The 24,611-nt window shown below is 30.1% G+C and overlaps 1 protein-coding gene across 2 annotated transcripts in view; it reads right to left on the bottom strand.

Annotated features, from left to right (window-relative positions):
• LOC148306554 (uncharacterized) overlaps positions 1-24,611 on the bottom strand; it is a 459,678-nt gene that overhangs the window by 178,436 nt on the left and 256,631 nt on the right. The window lies entirely within an intron of this gene.

Here is a 24,611-nt window from a genome sequence, read left to right as displayed (position 1 = left end):
TGGCCCATTTTAATCGATCCGCTTTCATTCGTGGTGTCAATTTTGGTACTTTCACAGGGCGCCTGCATTTCAGATTTACTTCGTAAAGACGTCGCCTCAGTGTTGATACCGATATATTTATACCCTCTTCTTCCAATTTTATTTTTAATGTTTTTGCTGATGCACTACGGTTTTTTAAGGCACTTTGAACGATTTTTCGATCAGTCCGCGGTGTTGTTTTTCTAATCCTACGACAGTTCTTTCGCCGATTGCTGGTGGCGGGTGACTGATTTTTTATTGATTTTGAAACTCTTTCCACTGTTTGACGAGAAACGTTTTCTTTTTTTGAAATTTCTCTATTAGATAGTATTCCTAATTTCAGTAGCACTATAACACTAGACTTTTTTTCCTCAGAAATGTCTTTACTTTTTCCCATTTTGTCCTTTTCAAAAAAAACACTTGTGTTTACAAATTTTTTTTATACTTTAAGAACTAAAATTAAAAATTAAGTTTTTTTCGCAAGACACGATAACTATATAACCTCTCTGAACAAAACAACAACCAGAACTCAAGAAACTTCACTAATAAATGAGATAGGACTATTTTATGAACTTTCAACTATCTGTCTACCTGTGCTAATTAGGGACCTTTCTCAGAAAAACGGTTAGAAATTTTGTAAAGGCTTAAATAATCCAGGTATATTTTACATATTATTGAAGGTAATATACATGATATTAGATGTCAATAGAAAACTTAAAGTATTTATGTAAAATAAATATAATAATCCAAAAGATTTCAGAGTATTCAAAAAAATAATGGGTGGCCCTAATTCATTGAGTAGATACTGTATATATATATATATATATATATATATATATTGTATATATATATATAAATATATTTATAACTATATTTATATTTATATTTTTTTAAAGCATTAATTCCGTTAGACCTGTTTTGATTGGTCCGGTGTGTATTTGACATATTTATTTTACAGGCGCAGTGGCGTAGTTGGGTAGAGGCTCGACTGCGAAATTTGCGTCGTGGGATCGATTCCCACCAATTACAAAATAAATTAAATAAAGATTTATTTTCAATTGGTCTAAATATTTGTGACGCATTGTTCACATTCACATTCCTTCCTATCATTTCTTTCCTACCTGCAGACAAGCCTCTAAAATTATAGGTTTTGAAGGTTATTCCTTAAAAAAAAAACCTTAGTATATTATCATATATTGTAGGTGACCATATTCTTAAACCACAAGCAAATATAGTAACCTTAAACAATACATTTGCTATCCGTTATATACAAGTATTTTTTTGTGGATAATTATGATATTACATCAACAACAAAAATCCGAGCCCGGTGGGAAACTTTTGTGTTTAAATTCGGTATTAGAGTAGCAAAGTAGGTAACAAAAACCTATAGTTATTCATTTAACAAAATTACTTTCAACCCGTAATATTTGTATGGTTAAATAGATTAGAACTAAAATATTAACAAAATTGAATTTATTACGGGTATGTGGCAAAGGATAATGAACGCAGAGTGACAAACAGAAGTATCTACGAGTTGGTACGATGTAAACATTTTGGCAAAGAACAAACAGATTCCTATGTATGAACATATATATATATATATACATATATTATGTGGTTAGTACGTACGTCCGCATATAACTAGGCGTATCCACCCTTCGTTGATAACATCCCCTAATTTGGATAAGAATGATTGAGCAGGTACACGCCTGCGCATAGCTTAAGCGCATTATTGTCAGGTATGCTTAGCTCAAAGCTCAACAAAACCTTTCCGCGAGTTAATGCGAGGGGGTGAATTGATTTGTTATAGAACGTGGCGTGTGCTGAATTATATTAAATGCTGATTGATAAGCGCTTTAATTACACATATTGATATATCCCTATCTTAGAATGTTTTTATAAGTTATCTTAGAATGTTTCTAGAAGTTATCTACAAATAAGAGAACGTAGATATAGTGTCAATAAATAATGTGGCATAATAATTTAATGTGATATTAAAATTCAGGTTGTATAGAAATCGCAGATTATGTGGTATAAAAACATGCAGTTTCACCCAAACAAAAATAGTTTTAAAAATTTCATGACTTTTTAAAGAAGTATCGTAACGCTTGTTGTTAAAGGCTTTTCAGCCGATAGGAAAGAAGTGAAATCGAAGAAGGGAATAAAAAATATGACCCCACAAAATCCAGACCAAATGAAAAGAATATCTTTGTTTTATTCAGGCGTCAATTTTTCACTCAGATGTCAATCAAACTACGCCAAAGCCAAAGGTGTATTTAGAAACCTCAGAAACTTTTGATATAGGTATTAATTTTGTAAATAAAAAAAAAATAAATTAAATTTGAGTTATTGAGTAATTACGAAAACCATAAAACAGTAGTTTTATTGATACGTCAAAGCTTTGGTGCATTCAAAAACCTCAAACTTTAACTAATATTGTAAAAAAATATAAACTCGTCTATAAATTTACGTTATTGAGTAATTGTAAAAACCATAAAACAGTTTTTTTTATTGATATCCTTGAAATTGCAATGATTGTACAACATCACGTTCAGAGGATAACGTTGGTAGTATATATTAATGTATTTTGCAGATTAAATTAATGTCATAAGTGAAGGGAATAGTGTGGGACGTGCGATAAGGTTTTATAGTTAATTATCCGCTCAGTAAATAATTGAAATTATGTGTTTATGACGGGTTTACTACAAAATTAATTTATTACTTCACTATAAAATCACAAGATATTAATTTGGAGTATTATGGAAATAGTACAGCAGGAGTACGGAATATAAATGAGTTAAATATAAAATAGTTTATCAAGATTTTGGTCGAAAAAAAAGATAAACTCAACATAGGTCAAAGTTAAGAAATAATTTTTCTGAGGTGGAAATATGGATGTTTGGGAGTTTACAGAAATTTCATGGCTTATTTCCGAGATCATTTTATACACTGTGTAGCAGTCAAATTTATCTTTGTTAAGTTTTCATCATAAATCTTGACATTAATATCTTTAAAATGAAGCAGTGACCACCGTTAGGATTGAAGACAAATTTGAAGCGTGCCAGGGGTCACGAGATCGATTTACAGGAGGTTAAAATTAATAAAGTTAACTTTACTGTTATATTTATTGAATAACGCCCTCGAAGATAAAGATAATACTGCGTCAATACGATGCAGTGTCCTATTCACGATTGGGTGTAGATAAAGTTTAGAAGAAGAAATTAAAAAAATGAGAAAACGTTAATTTTAATCTAATGAAAAGAAATTTTATTTATTGTTTCGGCATTAACTTTGTGGTAAGATATGTTACAATAATTAAAGAAAACACTTGTTTTATACCAGTTGAGTTTTATTAAAGACAAGATTGATTTTTTGTCTTTAATAAAACTTAAGTGGTATAAAACAAGTGTTTTCTTTAATTATTGAATGGAAAGAAAGTCAAACTTTATTATGTCAAACATCTATTTGTGAAAAAATGTTAAAACACATCTTGAAATACGAACAAAACGATTTATTTGTTGGAGATTGTAAGACCAAAAATTACTTTATTGGTAGAGGGATTTTCATTAATAATAATATTTCAATAAATAATTCGATATTGACAGGAATGAAAAATGATTTAATAAATGTGTTCATGATATCTGAAATATTGCATACCTTCTTCAATTAAGCCTAAATCACGCCAGCAAAATGTTATTTTGAATAACACTTACTCGAGTCCAAAGAGAGTACGAGTACGTAAGCCTGAAGCTCTCAGTAGAATTATCATTATCCACTGACAGTTAGAAAACTAACAACTCGAATGATATATGACTCGGATGAACCGCGGCCCGAGCCGTACGCAGCGTGGGACGTGTGAACTACACGAGACAACCCTCGTGCAAAGTTTAACATCCGATATTATTGATTCGTGAACTCCATCCATTCATTCTCAGTTCCCGGGAAGAAAGAGGCAGTTAGAAGTTAGAAGGTGACGTTTGCGAGGGTTATGATTAACGAGGAAGCTTTAGGCGATTTCTTTTCTTATTATTTCCAGCAAAAGTATTCATTTGCGAGAAAGGGAAACTTTCCCCACAGTATTGGAAATGGTCTCTTAAAATGATGACATTCGAAGTGACCCCCTGAAAATACAGACGCGTCATTGTCTCAGTATATTCAAAAGATCGTTTCAATCATTGAAGTGAAATTTGTCAAATAAAGATTTATTTTGGACACAAGAAATGCATTATAGAGATGGAAATATAAAACTTTAAGGAAAATAAATGGTTTTGAATTTTTTTTATGAAAATAATAGACTGTCTGAAAAAAATAATTGACTGTCGAAACCTATCATAAGTTCACAAAATAAAATTGATAGTGATTTTAAGAGAGTTTATTTTATTCACATTCTTTTAAAAGGCAAAGCATCTACTTTTGAGTCTGCAAGTACGGTTGAAAGATAAGGAAGGTTAAAATGAAAAATACACAATAAATACATAGAGCACTCAATTTTCTTAAATGACTTCATTGGCATCATGCAAGTCTGGTTACAAAATTAAGTATAACGGGGCTCTGAAGAAGGCGGGATAAAATCTTCGCTTCAGGTAATATTACAGTTTAAAATAATATAAAGAAATATTATATATATATATATATATATATATATATATATATATATATATATATATATATATATATATATATATATATTTATATACATATATATATATATATATATATATATGTATATATATATATATATATATATATATATATATATATATATATATATATATATATATATATATATATATATATATATGTATATATATATATATATATATATATATATATATATATATATATATATAAATATATATATATATATATATATATATATATATATATATATATATATATATATATATATATATATATATATATATATATATATATATATATAAATATATAAATAATAAATAAATACAATATATTACGTAGATAGGCCTAAATGTAAAAACCAATGACAATTTTATTTGCATACCATATACTTGGATATTTAGTTGAGACAATCCCATGTTTTCCAATATCTTAAGTGCAAATCCACCACTAAACAATAGTGCGGAGGAAGAAATAAATACGAATAACATCCCAAGGCTCTCTACAAGAGCTGCATTAGGTTTTGCCGTCATCGAACAGTGATATATCGTGTTTACACGAAGTTGGAGAGGAGTGTTGCGGGTCCAACTACATAACGCTCTTTTATTCTTTGCTCAGGGAACAATATACGACTACACGTCTCGGGGCTTTCACGCAGAAAATTGATACCATACCATACATACAGATGTTGATCATTACGTAAACAAATTGATCTAAGTTGTAAATATATATTATGCTCCTTTTCTTACACGGTGTTCCGAAATAAAATTTAGTGAATTATAAAAAAGGCTAACTGAAAAAACTGTTGATGATATCAGTGCGGATCTAGCAATTTAAATAATAATTCAATTTCAATTTTTTATTTGACTCTTTATTTAAAAGCTTATTAAATATGAGGCAAATTCACATGGCAATTGCAGCAAATAAAGAGCGAAGAAAATTTGGCATAATCGACCATTTCTAATACTTGAAAGTAGTCATGTCAGGAGTCAGAATAATCGTCGGGTGTGTATAAAGAGATAATAAATAGTAAATTAATTTGGAAATTTAAATAGCTCCATTTTCGTAAAATACTACTTTAAGGGCGCTTATGCAGAGCTTGATTGTGTAAGAGGCGAATAATATTTGCAATGACTGAGTGGTGTGGTTTTCTATACTCTCTGCCTACCCCTGCAGAGGAAGTGTCTTGATGGTGCTGGATGAAGGGATTGAAGCCTTAAAAAATACATATCATTTGAAATATTTTGTTTATCGGTGATACGAGTATAACAGTATTTCCTTAAAACGCCTTATTTCAACCAACGGGATATTTATGAATTCAGTAAAATATTAACTACAAATAAAATATAAAATTGAAATGGTGAATTCAATGTAAATTGATAGTTTAACTAGATTTATAAAAACTAATGTATATTAATGTTACAAATAAGACTATAATTAATCTATAATTAAAAAAAATCACATTACATTAAATATGCCTAAAGGATGGTAAGTGATTTTGTTTTAAATATAAGAATGAAAATAAAGTAATGTAGAATTTTTGTTTGTATTTTATGTTGTATATTCTCATAAGATCTTATGCATCATATTGTAATGTGACACACTCGTAGGCTGTTGAACATGCGCAAAAAAGGAAATATTTTATGTAAAAACGGCCCGCAGAGGAAAACGTGGGAAAAAATCTGCGCGTGATGTATTTTAATGTATTTTCCCTGTATGAAAAATGTCTGCACGTTGAAATGGAAAACCGGAGGGATATTCGTGTTCGGCAGAGTGATGTTGCTTGTATAGATTACGGTGAGTTTCGCACTTATATTAATGGGCACCAACGTCTAGACATATTTATTTAAAAAATGTAGAAACATAACACGTGGACACATATATTTGTATGTTTTTATGTATCTTTTACATATTTCATTCCATTTTGCATTTAGATTACTCGACATGTTATTTCTTTAAATCATTTGTGTTATGTTCTTATTTTTTAAAATTATATTTAAAATAAAGTTTATATTATATGGATCATAAATGTTGATAATCATAAAAGGCATGCAAATGTTACTTTTTTTTTTTTCTTTTTTTTAACCCTTATCCGCACCCTAATGGTGCAAAGGGCACTGCGTCATATAAACGCAGTGTTATCTTGATCGTTTACACATGAAGGAAATGTGATCAGCCATCCGCTTCAGGTACCAGTCCAGGGTAATATTGAATAAATATTACAGTGAAAAAATCACTAATATTTATTTGACCCCCCTGGGAATCGAACCCGGGACCAAAACGGTAGCCGAGCGTGATGACCATTACACTACGGAGGCGGACAAGTGTTACTTAATGATTTGATTTAAATAAATAAGTATTTGTAGACATACAAATAAAATAAGTCAGAGCCACAATGACCTGTAATTAAGTGTGAATTTTGACATAATTTTTTTAAATCTTTTAATTTTTTTTAAAACGCTATCCACACCTAAATGATGCACAGGGTACCGCATTGGATCGACGCAGTGTTAAAATATTATTCGTTGATTTGGCTTTAACTTTGTGAAATAATGTGATGATTTAAATATAAAAATAAATAATCAATTAAATGGAGTAACAGTAGTAGTAACACATCAAAGTTCAAGTAGCCCCGTTCTACGGTAGTTCGGAGAATTACAAATGGTCTTAAAACTAGTCGTAGTAACATTAATTTATTCATAAATGGTCTTATACAAGTGTTGAATTTTATATTTAAATCAGTTTTAACATGATAACAAATTATATGAAATGAAGGTGATTGGTCCCATGCTCCAGATTCTCGCATAAAGAGAAGAATATTTGATTGAACACTACACTATAGTAACAGGGTGAAAGAAATCACTGCTGGAAATCAACTCGTACACTGCTACTGCTACTGCTAATTTGCGTTGATCAATCTTTTTTTAAATGCCGACTGAATTACATAAATCGTGAAAAAATGTAACCATATAATGCAACATATGCTTATTTTGGTCACGAAAGATAACAGAACCGTAAATCATACTACATTGGTATACACACATGAATATTTTGAATATTGTAACCTTGCCAGACCAAGAGTGAAAGCAGTTTGCTGGAACAATACCAGAAATTTATTTATATACAAACATATATGAGACGATTATATTGCATTTCATGGCAAAAAAAATACAATTTTTGTTTCATTATTTAGAGTTTGAAAATTATAAGTGTAACGTTTTAAATGCTTTAAAACTGAATTTGTACATTGTCTTTAGTTTTGAACTAGTGCAGTGGCTTTTGGTGTGTATTTTAAAGTAATTTAATTAATTGATTTGGCACCCACTTTGTGGTAATTACTATCCGATTTTAATTCAAGTTTTGACTTCAGGTTCTTGGTTATTTTTTAACATGAATGTAAAAAAAAATAATGAAGTGACGACAAATTCAACATTACTTCTAGCGACTTTGGCATTTTGAAACCACTAGTAGATCTATTTTGTTAAAAAGTGATGTAATTTTTTTTTTACCGAATAAAATTTAAATCATCTACACTCGATACGCGTGTGTATAATGCTCCCTGGTTCATTACATATATATGTGTGTATATATATATATATATATATATATATATATATATATATATATATATATATATATATATATATATATATATATATATATGTACATATGTAGTTTATGTTATGTCAAGTATACTGAGAAATACTGTGTGAGTATTTTGAGTCACAAATAATTGAGAAGAAATGTGTATTTTTAAAAATTCTCTTTAAGCGCGAAAAAGATATTGTAAAAAATAAGGACTTAATTTTTCTAACGGATTTCGATAAAAGCGTATAGGGGAGTTATGCATCCGGTATCGAAAGTCGAGAATAACATTTAAATATGTAATATACATTAAAGTAGGATTAATGAAAAGCAAATGATTAAAATTTATGTAAGTTCACCCAGAAAATATCTGTGATCGCGAATATATTAAAATATTTAACCCTTGTTATCTGCCGATGACTCAAGCTTCCGCGTTGAGTCATGTGATGACTGTTTCGTTGATGCGGGAGGAACCAACCAACATTTTTATAAGAAGGACTAAGGATATTATGACTCATGGGAAAATGCAAAAAAAGGGAAGATTTATCTTAAAAACAATACCATAATTCTGCGCATTGATATACATATATTTACTCTCAAACATTTGAAAATAAAACTTTTTATATGTAACAATACAATCAGATCTTTGATCTACATATGTTTATGCATATCATTACACAGCAGCACGTCATTAAATTGTACTGTAAGTTCGCACAGAGAAGCGAAAGAGATACAAAAACATACAATACAATAATGGATACAGGGCCCTCACGAAGTTACCCTGACACTGCAGAGCGAGCGGTATGTTTGCTTCACCACACATATCATACTAGGATGGGGCAATAAGATAAAGTTGCATGCTTCTAGGAGAAGCTGATGAAGAGTTGATTTCATCAATAAACTGCTTGTGGAACACAGGTAGCTGGACATTTGGCAGCACTGGAGCGTAGTGTAGTGATTATCAGCGAGCTGATCTTCTCACATCATCTCTCCAGAATCACGCGTATGTTATTCAAAATATTTCTAGTATTTTTTTGTTGTTGTTGTTAGTTTTATCGTATTTTTATCTTTAATTATAGCAGTTGTAAATAAAATATGGAAAAGTATTGCACACTCCGCTTAGACAAGCCAGATTTTATTATTATATTATTATTATCAATGATTTATAGATATGATTTAAGCTCTATGAAAATTTTCAGAACTGAATGTAAATGAGTTTGAGAAAGTTTCCAGTAAAACTTCGTATTTAATCTCGCGTGAAATTTTGAAAAATAAAATAAATTATTTTGGCAAGACTACACGTGCCAAACTCGGGCCAAAATTCACTTTATATATCGTTCCCTCTCTTAAGTATTCAATTTTACCTTTTTTGAGTGAAATTCACTTTCGCCGAGATATCCTTGGAGCTTTCTGAAATTGGAAGTGCAGTTGACTGCCAATAACAAACTTTAATCGGAGTGAAATGTTGGATATTTAGTTGTTTTCGACATTTCCATGTATCAAATTATAAGTTTAAAAATAGATTATTACTAATTTACACGAAATAAAATAAATAATTTCATACTGTAAAGACTTGAAATATCGCTGAAAGTACAAAGAACAACAGACAGAAAAATATTATGTTTTTTTTTATTATCAAAATCTATATCTTAACTACGACAAAATTGATTATTCACATAAAATATGAGATTGAGAATGGATTTTTGATTTTTTTTAAATATAATAATTGTTACGAATAATAATAATAAATTTGTTTACAAACGGATGATGATATTAAAATTAAAAAAAATCGCCAATTAATTTATAATCCCGTAGACATGTTGAAGGATTTCCTTATTTCCTTAATGGGATAGAGCCAGGATTCACAGGATACGATGACAAGCGGCGACTCGTCTACTTTGAATTTAAATAAGGACATTCCGGGTGCATTTCGGGACCAGATTTAGCAGAGTTGTACTAAGTACTGGGACGTGGGAGCGTGCTCAGACCTCCAGGCTGCAGCGATTAGTAAGTGGAACTGCTCCATCAGACGTCGACCTCTCCGCATACTACATAATATACAACACTCTCCTTATCATTCATTGTTCACTTTGTGTAATACCACTTAAGATGAACGATGAAATTGAAAAATGAATGATAAGGAAAGTGATATATTACTATACCACAAAATTAAGAATGCTCTTAATATACAAAATAAAAATATTTCTTGAATGTTTTTCGCAGATACTTTGTGGCACTTTTTATAAACTATATAAAATTAAACAAGTTTGCTTTAACTACTGTTTTATTATTAGTACACTTTTTAACCTACCGATTTCGACAAGAACCTTGTCATCATCAGGGTTTATTAAATTCTAAAACATTAAAATATTCAATTACATTCCCTTACCAAAAACTTCCACATTCTCTGATTTTTTACGGAGTGTGTGGAAATTTTTGGTAAGGGAATGTAATTAAGTATTTTAATGTTTTAGAATTTAATAAACCCTAATGGTGACCATGTTCTTGTCAAAACCGGTAGGCTACTAATAATAAAAAAGTGGTTAAAACAAAGTTGTTTAACTTTATAAAAAATAAAAATAAAAATATTGGCCATTTAAATCATAAAATCAATGTCTATAACATTTGATTTTCGATTTCTCAGATAATAGCTTTAAAATATACTGTAGATTAAATTGCCATGAATACTTGACACGGGAAGTAAAAAAGAGGATTTATCTAAAAGTACATGTAAAAAGGTGCAGAATCTTAAGAATGAAAAAGTCAGGTGAATCGCATTTCCACTGTTTAACTCGAAAATCAGCAATCATTTTCTATGTTATTTATATATTCATAATTCATTATTTTTGATGTTGTACTTAGCACAGGATCATATAATCAACATTGTATCAATCATAAATTCAGAAAGAAAAACTGACATTAAGGCAGATTAAATGTACATAGAAATATAAGATTCCTCAATAAGTGCTATGAGACAAGCATATCGTGAGAATATTATCGCAAAACACACACAAATCACAATTAATTTATCCAAAATACAAACTCATCGAACACAACACATCCCCTTTTTGGTATGAACAACTTTATTGCATAAGATATTTGATTATTATGCATTAAATGTATGCAACCATTATTCATAAAGTAATGGAAAATAGAAACTAAATGTAAAAGAGCTATTCATAAATGGATAAGTGAAGTGGGTAGATCTGAAAAAGACCGCGCCATTCGGCCATCTCGTATTTGATTGCAGGTCATAAACAATTTACTTCCATAAAATTTTATAAATAAATATTGTCAAATGTGCCCTTGCTCGCGAAATCTCAGTGAGGGCAATGAAATAAAAATATCAATAGTATATAAATAATAAATAAACTACAAAAAGTGACTAGAAGTGCTTATTCAAATTATTAAAATCTTTTGAACACCAGCATTTGCATTTTTTAAAAATATAGTAATATTTTATTCTTATTTATATTTTTATCAAATTGAAATCACGAAATCCGGTAAAACGAGTGAAATGTTATAAATTGATATATATTTAAATTCGTTGCCGCAATTTGAATTAAAATTATGAATGTAAATTAATCAGAATGACGCAAAAGTTATTTCATTTACCAACTGCAGACTCCCGAATAGAGCAAGTACCTCAACTGTAAGAGAGTTTAGTTTTCTCCAGTTTACCGAGTATAACGGTTAGTAAAACGTGCTGTGCACTTACATCTATATATAGTTATACATAATCGGTAGGAGGAAAAGGCAAAACTTTTGTTTTTGAGTGCTCCAACATGCACAGCCAGCGTTAAATCTCAAATCTAAATTTAATTACGCTACCAGAAAACTTAACGATTACCGTAAAACGTTTTTTTTTCGATACAAGACTATTTGAATTTAGTAGCATTACATCATATATAATAATAACATATTTATTACAAAAATGTTTTTATTCATTGAAACGTGGTTGATTTGTTGAATCGTATTCAACCTTCAAATCCTGTCTACTATTATGAAAAACTACATTAATGCCCAATTTACGCTAAATCGCAACTAAATTTTCTTTAAACCTAGGTAACACATGACTCAATTATTTTTTTTTTATTAAACATAGTTTTTGTGTTTCAAAAAATAGTTTTTCTTAGAAATAAATATATGGTTTTGAAAAGAAAAGAGTTATTGCATTGTAACAAGTTGAAAAAAATCAATTCATATTGTAAAAATGAGTCAAATTCTAACAAATATTCTTTTGAAAAAATGATCGCGAAAAGAAATTCAGCCCTCAGCATTCTAATTTGAACATTTGAGATCTTGGCCTTAACAATTAATTTATTTTTATTAAGTATATTTTTTTAAAGTTTATAAGTTCAGAAATCAAACAACAACAAACACGAATAAACAAATTTAAATAATAAATTTTTACGCATATGATTTCCTCATATAAAAGGTTTTATATTGTAATAAAGTGTAAACTGATTTTACTTTAATAATCATACTGATAGAAGAAAACTTTAAAAATTCATACAAAATAAGGCGAGGACAAAAAGGCGAAATTAATTGAATTAAAGCTTTTAAATATTTTAAAATTGGATGCAAATATTCATTCAAATATACCATATATCCAATTATTAAGATAAAATAGCGTAGAAATACGTTTAACCCATATCCGCAACAAATTCATAATAATTAGTTTATAGGGTAATGCAATGAATTGAAGTTAACATAATCTTTAATTATTGAATTTAATTTGTTTTCCTAATATGTACATAATATTCGATTTAACAAAATCACAACCATAGTTGTTGTAACATAATGTGCGATAGCTAATACAAAAGCGGATTTGTTATTGTTTTTAAAAAGCTTAATATATAAGAAAAATGCTTTCCTTACAAGTATTTAAAAGTACAATAAAGTCTGTAGTAAAGAATACCGCTTTGAAGCAAACTATTCATAGATCATTCTTAACATCGTAATGACGTATATTTGTATTTATTTTCACAGTTTAAGTGTTTTAAGTGTAAAGAAAAACGCCGCTTGGGCCGAGCTCATTTGTTTGTTCAGACGTCGGCGAAGGGTGAACACAGCGGTCGGTCAGACGGTCAGACATTCACGGTCGGACGCCTTCAGACGCGCCGCCAGACATCTGAAGATCTAGCTGCAAACAGGCAATATGGCAATATTGTTCGAGCCCCAGCCGCTGGGCGCCGGGCGCTGGATGCACCCCCGACCGCATATTTGTTTGCCTTTGAGGCGGCCATGAAAGCATATTTCACGGGGCCACTGCAACTATCTCGGATGAGCTTTAGTTCAAATTGTAAAAAGCGCATATAACTGCGGACAGTTTTGTGCATTGGATGAAAATTATATTCTTATCTTTATTTATTGATGCAATTCATAATTTTGGATAATTTACAAAGCGTCATTTTTGTAGTTTGTACTACCTCAAGGGCGTTTAAAAAGACGTGGCGGCGCTTTTAAATCAATTGCAGTGAATTGGTAAGCATTTTGCTGACTTAAACTCACAATTTTTTTATTTTTTTATTTTACTATTTTTATAATTAAACAACACTTTTACAGCTGTTTTTTATTTGGCCAGTGACTGGGTTTCCTCGTTGCCATCAGTTTTTTTCAATAATATCTTATTAATAATTAGGTGTATGGTATAATATCAATAAATAAAAACAAATTTCTAGCTCAACGCAGGTATTTCATATAAATAATATTGAGTTTCCTAATTTTTATAACATTTTTGTTAATCCTCAGGTTACGACAAAGTGTTTTATTTAAAGACATATAGTATCTATATTATGGATATAGTATCAGAAAAGAGACGAAGTACATTATTGTGTAAACGGGATATAATAAGCTGGGCATTTACATGGTTTACAATCTGCTTGTTTATGACCATTTACAATAATGTAAGGGATTCGTATATTAAGTATATTCAGTATTTGGGTACTATCAAACCATAAACATATATTGTCAATCTCATATGTCTGAAATGTCATAAGCTAATTCATATATTAAGCTTAAGATTTTATTGGAATTTTAAAACAGGATGAGTAAAAATTGTCAAAATAAGCAAAGTTTAAATACCTTAATCCAATACAACTCAATTCCAATTAAGATTCTCCAATCCTGTCAATTTTGTAATGCCACGAACCAAAATTAAACGAATGCGAATCCAAATTGCATTTTCGATAATGGTTAGTTTGTTCAGGAGCACAGCAGATCCCAGGGGATAATTAACGCGTCTGAAGCATATCACCACCACACTGATATAACGTATCGAGACACGGCTGCACACAGACACTCGTACATAGACACAAAGAGATGCATAGCAGAGAAAAGTGTAAAGGAAGCCGGCGCTGCTACAGCGGAATTGCGAGCACGGCACTTGTGAGGTCTTGTTTACACGGATCCCTATTCTGTTAGGAGCAACTTAAATTAATGTACTAATTTCGCAAACACAGACAGCTATTTGTGCTTAAATTAAAACAATCTAGCATAGTGATTAATTCGGAAAAGTTTGTTTATTTATTCCACAGCACACTCGGATGTTTTACACACGAGATAATAAGGAGCAAACGGTATCAAACTAACACGAGTAATAAATTAATTTTACAACGTTAAATACTCATTGTAAATAACATTCACAACTCCCGAATACTATTTCTTGATGCCAGTACATGTATTCAGACAAAGCTCTTCCAACTAAAATAACAAAATAACGAACAGAAAATTCAGGTATATCAATAAAGTGTTCATTATAAATGTCACGTTTATGTTAAAAATCTGTTGGCATTTTGTATCTTTTTTAAACAAAATAATTTTATAATTATTTTTTAAACAATACAGGAAAAATCTGTATGGTGGATGAAAAAATATTTAGATTGAATGAAATTGAATGAAGCCTCTCGAATATATTTTCAAAATTTATGCATGGAAATTTATAATCAAACATTATACTAAATTATTGCGGAGCATAATTTTGTAAATGTAAAAGGAGTTCCATAGTTCTTCAAGAATTTGATAGATGGAAGGTGCACAGAATCAACTTGACGATCTTCTTTTTAAAATTAGGGATACGCTTTGAAGAGGCTGGATAACAAGGAGTGATCCAGGGCACATCTGCCGAACGCTTAATGGTAGCAAATAATGATACAACGATAGTGTTCCCGGTTCCCGATACATTTGTCTGGATCAGTGTCACGACTGTCGGGTTAGGGATAATCTGTTAACTCGAGAACCCTCCAGGGGATGGTTCCCGTAGCCTGTTCTGAGTAAAGGTGTGCACGATAATGCTTGTTCGAATTTTACAAAAATTCCGCCCTGAGAGTGATTTTCCGAAGTGCAGCGGCTGATTTATGATCCAAAAAAGCGGGCGTATTTTCAAGGGTAAACCATTAAACTTCATTAACGCTCATTAATAATTATGTGATCAACTGGTGTTTGTTGCTAAAGTTATTAGAAAACATCGATTGGGTAAGCTTTCAAATGTTGGTTTTAAAAATCATATATTTTACCACGAAAACTACATGATTTTTCTAAAAATTCCATAAAAAAGTATCTATATACATAAAAAAAAAGTATTGAAATATTTTCGTTGTTGCACGTGGTGAATAATCTATAAGAATGAGTAATTTAATGATCTGCCTTGCGACAGAATGACATTATTATCACATTATTATCATGCAAATACTTACTAGGATAGTACTGCATGCTGAAATGAAGGATCTTACACACCAATATCCATGCTAGTTAGGAAATCATTCACTGATGTATACAATGAATTGTATACATCAGTGTGTAAGTTTATGAATTGAATCGGTAACTTGACGATTTTAAAATAAACAGCATTTGGCTTTGGTACATACATATTTATGTGCAACAAAACTATTACTATCACATATATTTTTCTAAAAAACATCAAATATTAAAAACTTTACTTCTTTATTTCAATATTTCTTAATTTGCGTACCTCTTCACCGAGTGAGGCTTGCAAAAATATTTAGCATACAATTAAAATTATTATTTTCCAGACAGCATGCAAAAGCTAATGTTTGTATAAAAGGTAAAAACCATTCTGTTTACAAGTCGATCATAACTATTCAGGCGGGAGTGAGGTTCAATGAATTTTCCTTGCAGGAGTAAACCGCTATTTGCCAGTAGATGTAGGTAGTAAGTAAGTCTCTCGAGAAAACCTTTGGAAGGCTTCATATTCAGGTAGACGGCCCTTTGGGTGGCTTTTTTGGAGAGGTTCGCCGAGTCACCTCCCTAACATTCTGCGCTCCCGGGAACATCATTAGATGCATTACTGGAATATTACGATGTGAAGGGTAGGCAAATAGCGAACCTCAAATTTAATAATAACTAAGTATGTTAAACGACTTAAAAAAACATTCATTTAAAAAAACGAAAAAATATCAAAACGTCCCATGATTACTAAACATACGATTACATGATTACAGAACGACTAAGGAACTTTGTTTTTATCTAACAAACTATTTTTTCTAAGATAAACTAATACTATAAACTAATACTAAAAAACAAACATAAAAATAAAATACTGAAACAAATACAAACTGGAAAACAAGGAAATATAAACGTAGATACTTAATGTTTTATTTGTCATTTGGACGGGAGAATTGTGAAAGCGAAATTAATATTTTTAGCACGTCATGCAAAAACAAAACAAAAATACAAGTAAAAAAATATTATTATCAGCAGAATTCGCTGTTTACGAAATAAAAACAAAATAAAATCGACCATCCCACGTAATAAATCTTTATTTTATCAGTACAGCCAAAACCGAAGGCGCCACGACGCCTCTCGTATGAAAGCCGTGCTTTATGGAATGTTTGTATATGAATACTTAAAATGTATTTATTTACAGGTTTTAGTATTCCTCCCTGTTATATGTAGCGGAGAAACGATTTAATTTGAATACTTTTAAGCAGACAAAAATAGAATTTAAGGATATTTAAGCAATTTGAAAGAACGATATCTTTTAGATACTTACCATATACAAAGGCATAATTTGAAATGGAAAAACATAATATGAAAATCGAAATAAAGAACCAGGATTTTTTAGTGTCTAGACAGTATTTTATTCCTCGTCATTAAATATTGCTTAAATTATCATAAAAATGTAAAAAGTATTGCACATAAATATTTTTTTTCTTAATATATATTTTTTACAACGTTTCATTCTAAAAGCCTTTAATTTACCTATAATTTTTTTAAAGTATTTCCTTGACATTCAAATTCACCTTTTTATAAAACTTTTTATACAACGGGTGTGTCCATTGGCAGACTTTTGATTTAAGCAATAGCTTCCAACTGACTAACAGTGAACGAGTAAATGTCGTCAAAGCATGCACATTTTAAAGCTGTCTAAAGATCATGTTGCAAAGTCCCTTAGAAGAGGTAGTATTTGCTCAAAATCAAGACAGTAAGACGACTTCATTTAGAAAATATGACAAGAAAGGCATAAGAAGTGAGATGTGGAATAGAAAAGGAGCTGAAGGGGAGACATAGAAGAAGATGAATCCAAGAAAAAAAGATAGACAGTTAAGGTCATGAGAAAAATAGCACATTTTTCTTGAACGTGGTGGGAGAGGATGCATTTTTTACGAGGAGAGTCCATTCATTCAAAATTTTGGCAGCTTGGCTGTCTTGGATATACAAATTGAATAATAATGTGTTATATAGAAATCAAAAGATCACGTAAGTCAATACATTTTTTCATATTATTGTTATTCATAAAATGTTGTAAATATATTTTTTACTTACTTTTAAGCATATTCTATTTATTGAAATAAGAAAGTTTACAATATAAATTCACCTACTCTTAAATAATGGGAGTTATTGAAATATTATTTATTGCTAATTTACATACATTTAATTCAGGATTATGTAAGACATACGATATTGATAAAGTTTAATAATGTACATATGTTTTACTTTTGTACGGAGATAAGTCTGTAATTAGATTATCCATGTTTCCTTAGATCAAAACACCAAATTTCTTGAAAATCGAATAAACAAACGTTGTTTATATTATGTTCATTTTGGTTAAATGTTTTAGATGTTGTGTTTGTTTCAAGGCAAAAAGTCTACTACATCTTGATTATCTTGTTTGTTTTCTTAAATCGGGGTGAAATTCGCAAGGCTTTCGTGAAAAATCGCAACGCTCACATGTGATATATGCCTCGGTTTAACTGTTGTGTGATACCACTCCATATTACTCCGAGGACAACATACAAGAATGAAAAAAGTAAGCAGTATTCAACAAAACAGGCATTCAGCAGAAAAAGGGACATGGAATACTACTGTTTACCATTTTCTTAATAAGTGATCGTTCAACCTTTTTTATAAATAGACTTTTTAAAGATATTCAAGGATTTTTTTCATCTTGGGATATATACAATACATGGTACAGTTCACTGACGTCAAAAATCTTAGTCTAGACTTAACCACTATTTATAATGGATTTAAATGACATTGCAAATACCTCAAGAAAATGCATAAAAACTTTGGGAAACAACTGTTCTAAAAATTATTTTTTGGGTGCAGACAAGGGTTAAAAATCGTTTTTCACCCTTGTCTGTACCCAATGGCGTAAATGACAGTGCATCGGATCGATGCGGCGTTAACTTTATAGTCAATTAGCAGGGTTATCAGTCAATGGCGCACATGCTGGATTTAGAAACTGAATATGTTAACTTTTTTGATACTTAAAAAAAATGAAAAAAATAATATTAAGTCTTTCATAGGCTGGTTATTAACCAGTATATGACAAGGACTTGGACACACTAGGAATATTCCCAATATTTGATACAGATGATATAACCGTAGTTCAGAGTGAATGACATCACAGCTTTATTGAAAGGGAAATGGAACTGGATTAAAAGGTCAGAAAAGGAGGATGGTTAGGATATTTGGGGTAGCATGACAATGTTTCGTATAAGCTTGTTAAATTTAATGTGTAAGAGTCCACTGGGATAAATGGTCATATCTGAAAAATATGAAAGCCTCACAATCAGTTCATTCATATTTTAAAAAAAAACAAGTCATGGCACAAAATATATTGAGATGAGAAAATTAAAATAAAATCCTATATTCAATATAAAATCAAAATAATATAGATCACAATAATCTATAGGTACACCATTTGGCAGGACTATGGAAAATAGAAAATTGAGATTCTTAGACCATGGGAAAATATTGAAATTTGACCCAGATAAAGATACAGAACTTTAAGCATAGCAACCGAACATAGTAACCACTATACAACTGAGATAAGTTATTTCTATTAGTATATTAAACCCATGAATGAAGCCTTCAAAATCTTAAACATAAACCCAAAAGGGAACCCGATATAATCCTTAGAAATGTTATAAATTCAATTCGTTTTCAATTTGAAAATTGATGGATTCCTAGGACAGGTTGAATGGTTAAAACCCTTTCTGATTAGTAGGACCTTTGGAAATTGAATCAATTTAGAAAGGAGTAGATTCTTAAAACATTGGGGATATTAATCAAAATTTAAATTTGAATAACCTTATAATCCAGACGTAGCTGATGAAATTTTAATACAAAATGTTGATAACGTTGATTATTGTATACATTTCTTGGAGACATTTCAGACCATAAGCGTTTGTTGGTCATGGAGAATTTACATGAGTACAAACTATTGAAATAAGCGTTCATGAAGTGGACTATATTGAAATGTGAATATTTTAAATATATCCTTAAGACATTTCGTTTCATTGTTAACTCTAGTAGTATCTTACATGCCCTGCTGAGAGTGCAAGGACTTTGAAAGCATTGGTAATAAATTTCACCTTTGCTCACGAAAAAGGTTGTAAGATTGATTAAATACCAATATAAGATTTAGATAATAGATATTTTATATGGGTCCAAATTCCTAAATCGGATCCAACAGTTTCTATATCAGATCCGGAAATGCGGTAGGAGCTTTCAGAGATACTAAAGAAAGCCTGTTTATATTCTACATTTCATTATGTTTTTGTTTTAAAAAATATTTAAAAATTTACTAATTACAAGTTTAAGTTGAAAAAATATATTTATATTGATATCTCAACATACAAGAAGAAAAATATGGAAATCTGGGCACTTACAGGGAATGTCATGGGCTGGTTAAAATGTAATTTTATACACGTGTATAGTTCACCAGTTTTTTAATGATTGACAACCACACTAATCAAATATCCAAAGTTGTATTTTTCACCTCAATTGACACCTTCTGTTATTTACTAGTTCACAGCATCATTCATAGTTGAGGAAAGTGATTTTTTTTACAATTACCAGAGACCTTTACGAAATGTATGTAAGAATTTTCCCGAATAATTTTACATACTAAGAGATGCTTGTAAACATATTTTTTTATTTTTTTTAAACTTACATTTTGATCAGTTATTTAATTCATAATATTTTGAGTGTTTCCAAATTTTTGTCCACAAATCTGGGTTTTTCCACTTAGGAATTATTAACATTGATATCACAACATACGTAGTTAAAGAATAATATTGAGATCTGGGTATAAACAGGAATTTACGATATCTTTGTTGATATATCAATATAAATAACTCCTAGATGGACGAACGCCGATTTGTGGACAAATATTTGAACACATTCAAAACATTGTAACATTTAAATATTTATTGAAACGAAAAAGTATTAAAACCGTAACAAGAATGAAAAGAACACCTTCATGAAAGTTAAATTATTTTCTTGCAACGCTCCATTGCATCCAATTTCTACGAGAGAAAAATTGGAGAGCAAATAGCGAGTTATAAAATCGTTTAATATTTAATACTCTTCTCATCCAGAGTAAGGGAATATTGGATAGGACGCCTTAGCGTAGACCAAGTGAAAATAAAAGAATACCTCCGTTTTATAAAGGGCATCGCAACGTAGCATTTTCATATACATAATATGTATATTTCATTTACAAACTACTTAATTCATTGAATTGGATTTTAACGATATATTTGCAATATAAGATCGAAAAAAACAAAACTTTACAATAAATTGAATAAATTTTATGAGTTTATTAAACTCTTATTTGATATATATATATGTATATATATATATATATATATATATATATATATATATATATATATATATATATATATATATATATATATATATATATATATATATAATATATATTTTGGATCAAATCATATAAATGTATCATTCGTCATCCGCTAGAAAGAAAATTTGTGAACAAAGATTTAGATACACTCAAAATATTGGGAATAAAATAACTAGTCAAAATATATGTAAGACAAAATTGAAAATCATGTTTTCAAAGCGTCTCTTAGTATGTATAAAAAATTGTGATTTTTTTACAAACAGTTCATGAAGGTCTGTACCAAATTTAAAACGAAAACTCAATTGTAGATGGTGCCCGATAACTTGCATGTGAAAAAAGGTGTCAATTGAACGATATACGAGTATATACAACTTCCGATATTTGATTAGTGGGATTGTCAATAATGGATAGAATGGTGGGTATTACACGAGTAGATCCCTGAAACCAGCCTATTATAGATCATAAGCCCGTTATTATCAAGACTTTTATTAACTTCTTCATCTATATTGAAATGTCAAAAATGTCAACTTAAAATGATGCTAATAATGTGCAATGCATTGAAACACGTGTCACAATATAATTTAAGAAAAATGTGGTATTTACCGGGTAAAATTTAAATTAAAAATATACAAATGCAAACAGAAAAGTCAGTGATAATGCATCCAAATCTACAACGGATTAATTTTCGATGTATGTAGTAATAAAGCTGTGACGACAATAATAATATAATGATAAAAACCCTGTTTGTCCAAAGGAGTTAGGGTTGGTTGTTTATGCACTTACATAGTATCGACTTAATGAAATTACCAATAAATAATTGATCGAAAGGGTAAGGATTCTAATCAAGTCTGGTTCCCTGCACACAAAGTGGTTTAGATGAAGTAATCTCTTGTCAGCAACACTCAAACGGGAAGAGTTAACTAAACAACTATTATTGGTTCTCCAGTATCAAGAGAACCCGTACCCTATAACTAGATTCAATTTCATCCCTTCTTTACTATTTGGCTTCTACATTTAATTTCTTCAATGTATCAATTCCCAGTCTTAAATAAGGAAATGATTGACGGATAAATAATTTATTAATCAATTGAACATTAAATAATTTTAAGTGATTAATCGGTTGTTAATAAACTACATAGATAAAAATAAATATTATACATATTTTTATCTCGGCATTTTTTAGACATACTTCATATTCCGGATTTTCCAGATTATTTATTGGGAAATTTGCATTTTTAGTCATATTTTTAACACAAAGCTTAAGCAAAATGTACCAGGTTTAAAAATACACAAAGCACAAAACTAATAACCAAGAATTCATTAAGAATTTCATTTTTTATGAGAGAAATACATGTGTTTTTATTATTCATACAAATATTTCAATTTCATACTATTTCTGTGATCCTAAGCGGCTCATTATTATAAATAGGTATCAAATTGTGGTAGAGTGCGCGACACTAACCACGGGACCACAACCCGACAAATTATAATAACGATTTTTATTGATATATCAATGGAGATGCTACAGTTATTTATATGGGAATATGGAAGTCTGAACTTTGTCATTGCCTGGTTTAAATGACCACTTTATATATTGCGTAATACTTTTTTTGACAACAACAACAATCTTGTCTCATAGATTTTAGTTTTAGGTCAAATTACATGGGTTATTATTTTTACAGATAGATGGCAAATCTGAAGTTCATATGAAAAAATATGAAAGGTTATGACAGTAGGAAAATACATACATCTTACGGAATTTGAATGTAGTAGTGAGCGTTATATAGCGCGTAAAAATATCACGTGAACCAGCTTATGACGGATCGTAAGCCCAGTAAATGCACAGACTTCTAAATCTTCATCTCAATATCGTATTTTTTTTTCGGTTGAGGTAACATATATTTTTTTATAACAAACCCTTGTTAGATTATATCAAGTATTTGTGGACACATATTTTGACACACTATTATTGATTTGGCGCTTAAAATATACAGACGAGAAAAATTATAGTTTGCAAGTTGTAAAACAAACTGTTGTGAAAAAGCTCTGATGAACAGCAATTTTACCATCCAACTTTATTACGACAAAATTAAAATATTACGTTCGAGTTGCGTCAACATATACATAAAAATTCTCCCCTTCTAGAAAGATCCAAGAACTTTTGTTCGAAAGTACTTGCATAGATCATTATAAGAAGACATCTTGTCAGACCAAAAATTTATATCCCGCGTCCAAAAATAATGACACCCACCCTGTGCTTACAAATAGCACCAATGACGACGATTTAATTAAGGACGTCTCGGTGTTGTTATGACAGGGAGATATGTTTATCCTTTATAGGGGGTGTTACAATTAATCAGGTGGAGTCCTAATGGCCGGAAGGACCGCAGTAAACAAGAGACGTGTCGAGGATTATTTTGATACGGGGCAGTGCGGACAAAGTACAGGACGGAATATTTGAATGGGGGTTAATTAGAATATATAGAATTATGACGATTCAAGGGGTTATTTTGGGGGATATGTAAACATTAACAATGGAAGTGAATGAGCCGCGCGGCTTGTGTTTTGGAAAAGGGTCCTTAAATCACATTCGGTCAGTGAATACGGTATAATTGGTTATGAAAAACAAGGTTCACGTGTGCATATCTGGGTGTTGGTCGAGATATTCAAAATTGATCGAATTAAGGGATACCAAAAAATATTTTTACTATAATAAATCCGCATTATAAAAAATAGGTTTTATTTTCTCTTTCTGTGTTAAAAGCTTAGCTTATTTAATCGACAAATAAACTTTACCCGATTAAATTTTAACACTTCAAAACCCGATATGCAATTTTTGACAAACGATCAAAAGCTTGTATGGGTATGAAATCCCGAATGATATTACCCCTTTACCATCTAAAATACCTCTTCTATTTCCTATTTTATAAAGCAATAGTTCCTTCTCTTAACTCTATCTCATCAAATATATTCCTATTTTAAGATGCAATAATCTGGAGCGTAGGACTTATCACCTAGTCTTAATATAATTAGCGTTAACGCCGCATCGATTCAATCCTGTATTCTTAAGAAGTGAATTCTTTATCCATAGATAGTGGTTGAACTTTTTACTTATATCAATTTTGTTAGTAGATATTTTCGATAACAATGCGATTGAATATATATCTTCTTAAATATTCTTCCGCGAATAAAGGAAATGTAAAAAAAAATTAAATTGTTTTTAAATAAGAAGAAATGATAGCGACAAAAT

The sequence above is a fragment of the Brachycentrus maculatus genome, unplaced genomic scaffold, assembly GCF_059751285.1.
Source record: "Brachycentrus maculatus isolate JH-2025_06_01 unplaced genomic scaffold, ASM5975128v1 h1tg000238l, whole genome shotgun sequence".
Classification (NCBI taxonomy): Eukaryota; Metazoa; Arthropoda; class Insecta; order Trichoptera; family Brachycentridae; genus Brachycentrus; species Brachycentrus maculatus.
The sequence above is the reverse complement of the archived record's forward strand: the minus strand, read 5'-3'. Positions and strand labels throughout refer to the sequence as shown.